We start from the raw sequence: 4,621 nt of genomic DNA, 5'->3' as shown, positions 1-4,621 counted from the left end.
TTCGACGCCAGAAGCATAAAATACAACATAAGTACAACAGTTTTTCCATCGTATAACAGGAATAATTGCAACCAGTGTGAAAGTACAGGTCATTTATACGTTCCGGGCAACCTAGGCTTCGCTCAAGGGCGTTGCTCCACCACATGGAATAGTTAGGGCCTTAGAAGTCAACGCCTGAAGCATAAAATACAATAAAAATACAACACTTTTTGCATCGTACAACAGGAATAATTGCAGCCAGTCTGAAAGGTATGATCATTTCTACGTTCCGGGCAACCTAGGCTTCACTCTAGGGCGTTGGTCCTCCACATCTAACAGTTAGGGCCTAAGAAGTCAACGCCAGAAGCACCAAATACAAAATAAGTACAACAGTTTTTCCATCGTATAAAACGAATAATTGCAACCAGTATGAAAGTTATGGTCATTTCTACGGTCCGGGCAACCTAGGCCTCACCCTAGGGCGTTGGTCCACCTTATCGAATAGTTAGGGCCTAAGAAGTCAACGCCAGAAGCATAAAATACGATATATGTACAACAGTTTTACCATCGTACAAAATGAATAATCGCAAACCGTGTGAAGGTGATGGTCATTTCTATATTCCGGGCAACCTAGGCTTCACTCTAGGGCGTTTCTGCGCCACATCGAATAGCTACGCCCTTAGAAGTCAACGCCTGAAGCTTTAGATATAATATAAGTACAACAGTTTTTCCATCGTATAACAGGAATAATTGCAACCAGTGTGAAAGACATGGTCATTTCTACGTTCCGGGCAACCTAGGCTTCACTCTAGGGCGTTGCTCCACCACATCGAATAGCTACGGCCTTAGGAGTCAACGCCAGAGGCATAAATTACAAAATAAATACAACAGTTTTTCCATCGTATAACAAGAATAATTGCAGCCAATGTGAAAGTGATGGTCATTTCTACATTCCGCGCAACCTAGGCTTCACCCTAGGGCGTTGCTCCACCTGATGGAATAGTTAGGGCCTAAGAAGTCAACGCCAGAAGCATAAAATACGACATATGTACAACAGTTTTTCCATCGTATAAAACGAATAATTGCAACCAGTGTGAAAGTAATAGCCATTTCTACGTTGCCGGCATCCTAGACTTAACTCTGAGGCATTGCTACACCAGATCGAATACATAGGGCCTTAGAAGTCAACGCCAGAAGTATAAAGTACAATCAAAATCCAACAGTTTGTCCATCGTATAGCTGGAATAATTGCAACCAGAGTGAAAGTATTGGTCATTTCTTCGTTTCGGGCGACCTAGGCTCCACTCTAGGGCGTTGCTCCACCAGATCGAATAGTTAAGGCCTAAGAAGTCAACGCCAGAAGCAAAAAATACAATATATATACAACAGTTTTTCACATGTATAACAGGAATAATTGCAACCAGTGTGAAAGCTATGGTCATTTCTACGTTCCGGGCAACCTAGACTTCACTCTAGGACGTTGCTCCACCACATCGAATAGCTACGGCCTTAGGAGTCAACGCCAGAGGCATAAATTACAAAATATATACAACAGTTTTTCCATCGTATAACAGGAATAATTGCAACCAGTGTGAAAGCTATGGTCATTTCTACGTTCCGGGCAACCTAGACTTCACTCTAGGACGTTGCTCCACCACATGGAATAGTTAGGGCCTTAGAAGTCAATGCCAGAAGCAAAAAATACAATATACATACAACAGTTTTTCACATGTATAACAGGAATAATTGCAACCAGTGTGAAAGCTATGGTCATTTCTACGTTCCGCGCAACCTAGGCTTCACCCTAGGGCGTTGCTCCACCTGATGGAATAGTTAGGGCCTAAGAAGTCAACGCCAGAAGCATAAAATACGACATATGTACAACAGTTTTTCCATCGTATAAAACGAATAATTGCAACCAGTGTGAAAGTAATAGCCATTTCTACGTTGCCGGCATCCCAGACTTAACTCTGAGGCATTGCTACACCAGATCGAATACATAGGGCCTTAGAAGTCAACGCCAGAAGTATAAAGTACAATCAAAATCCAACAGTTTGTCCATCGTATAGCTGGAATAATTGCAACCAGAGTGAAAGTATTGGTCATTTCTTCGTTTCGGGCGACCTAGGCTCCACTCTAGGGCGTTGCTCCACCAGATCGAATAGTTAAGGCCTAAGAAGTCAATGCCAGAAGCAAAAAATACAATATATATACAACAGTTTTTCACATGTATAACAGGAATAATTGCAACCAGTGTGAAAGCTATGGTCATTTCTACGTTCCCGGCAACCTAGGTTTCACTCTAGGACGTTGCTCCACCACTTCGAATAGCTACGGCCTTAGGAGTCAACGCCAGCGGCATAAAATACAAAATAAACACAACAGTCTTTCCATCGTATAAAACGAGCAATTGCAACCAGTTTGATAGTTATGGTCATTTCTACGTTCCGGGCAATCTAGGCTTCTCTCTAGGGCGTTGCTCCACCAGATCGAATAGTTAGGGCCTAACAAGTCAACGCCAGAAGCATAAAATACAATAGAAATACAACAGTTTTACCATCGTATAACAGGAATAATTGCAACCAGTGTGAAAGTTATGGTCATTTCTACGATACGGGCAACCTAGGCTGCACTCTAGGGCGTCGTTCCACCACATCGAATAGCTGCGGCCTTAGAAGTCAACGCCAGAAGCATAAAATACAATATAAACACAACAGTTTTTCTCTTGTATAACAGAAATAATTGCAACCAGTGTGAAAGATATGGTCATTTCTACGTTGCGGGCATCCTAGGCTTCACTCTAGGGCATTGCTCCACCACATCGAATAGCTACGGCCTTAGAAGTGAACGCCATAACTATAAAAAACAATATAAATACAACAGTTTTTCCATTGTATAAAATGAATAATTGCAAACAGTGAGGAAGTAATGGTCATTTCTACGTTCCGTGCAACCTAGGCTTCTCTCTAGGCCGTTGGTCCACCAGATCGTATAGTTAGGGCCTAACAAGTCAACGCCAGAAGCATAAAATGCAATAGAAATACAACCGTTTTGCCATCGTATAACAGGAATAATTGCAACCAGTGTGAAAGATATGGTCATTTCTACGATACTGGCAACCTAGGCTGCACTCTAGGGCATTGCTCCACCACATCGAATAGCTACGGCCTCAGAAGTGAACGCCATAACTATAAAAAACAATATAAGTACAACAGTTTTTCCATTGTATAAAATGAATAATTGCAAACAGTGAGGAAGTAATGGTCATTTCTACGTTCCGTGCAACCTAGGCTTCACTCTAGGACGTTGCTCCACCACATCGAATAGTTAGGGCCTTAGAAGTCAATGCCAGAAGCATAAAATGCAATATAAATACAACCGTTTTTCCACTGTATAATATGAATAATTGCAAACAGTGTGAAAGTAATAGCCATTTCTACGTTGCGGGCATCCTAGACTTAACTCTGAGGCATTGCTACACAAGATCGAATACATAGGGCCATAGAAGTCAACGCCCGAAGCATAAAATACAAAATAAATAGAACAGCTTTTCCATTGCATAAAACGAATAATTGAAACCAGTGTGATAGTTATGGTCATTTCCACGTTCCGGGCAACCTAGGCTTCACTACAGGGCGGTGCTCCACCGGATCAAATAGTTAGGGCCTAAGAAGTCAACGCCAGAAGCATAAAATACAATATAAATACAACAGCTTTTCCATGGTATATAATGTACATTTGCTAACAGTGAGAAAGTAACGGTCATTTCTACGTTCCGGGCAACCTAGGCTTCACTCTAGGGCTTTGGACCACCACATCCAACAGTTAGGGCCTAAGAAGTCAACGCCAGAAGCACCAAATACAAAATAAACACAACAGTTTTTCCATCGTATAAAACGAATAATTGCAACCAGTGTGAAAGTTGTGGTCATTTCTACGTTCCGGGCAACCTAGGCTTCACTCTAGGGCGTTGGTCCACCAGATCGAATAGTTAGGGCCATAGAAGTCAACGCCCGAAGCATAAAACACAAAATAAATAGAACAGCTTTTCCATTGTATAAAACGAATAATTGAAACCAGAGTGAAAGTTGTGGTCATTTCTACGTTCCGGGCAATCTAGGCTTCACTCTAGGGCGTTGCTCAACCACATCGAATAGTTAGGGCCTTAGAAGTCAACGCCATAACTATAAAAAACAATATGAATACAACAGTTTCTCCACTGTATAAAATGAATAATTGCAAACAGTGTGGAGGTAATGGTCATTTCTACTTTCCGGGCAACCTAGGCTTCACTCTAGGGCGTTGCTCCACCACATCGAATAGCTACGGCCTTAGGAGTCAACGCCAGAGGCATAAAATACAAAATAAATACAACAGTTTTTCGATCGTATAACAAGAATAATTGCAACCAGTGTGAAAGTAACGGTCATTTCTACGTTCCGGGCAACCTAGGCTTCACTCTAGGGCGTTGCTCCACCAGATCGAATAGTTAGGGACTTAGAATTCGATGCCAGAAGCATAAAATACAACATAAGTACAACAGTTTTTCCATCGTATAACAGGAATAATTGCAACCAGTGTGAAAGTACAGGTCATTTATACGTTCCGGGCAACCTACGCTTCACCCTAGGGCGTTGCTCCA

The sequence above is a fragment of the Calliopsis andreniformis genome, unplaced genomic scaffold (genome assembly GCF_051401765.1).
Source record: "Calliopsis andreniformis isolate RMS-2024a unplaced genomic scaffold, iyCalAndr_principal scaffold0001, whole genome shotgun sequence".
Classification (NCBI taxonomy): Eukaryota; Metazoa; Arthropoda; class Insecta; order Hymenoptera; family Andrenidae; genus Calliopsis; species Calliopsis andreniformis.
Note: the sequence above shows the minus strand (reverse complement) of the source record.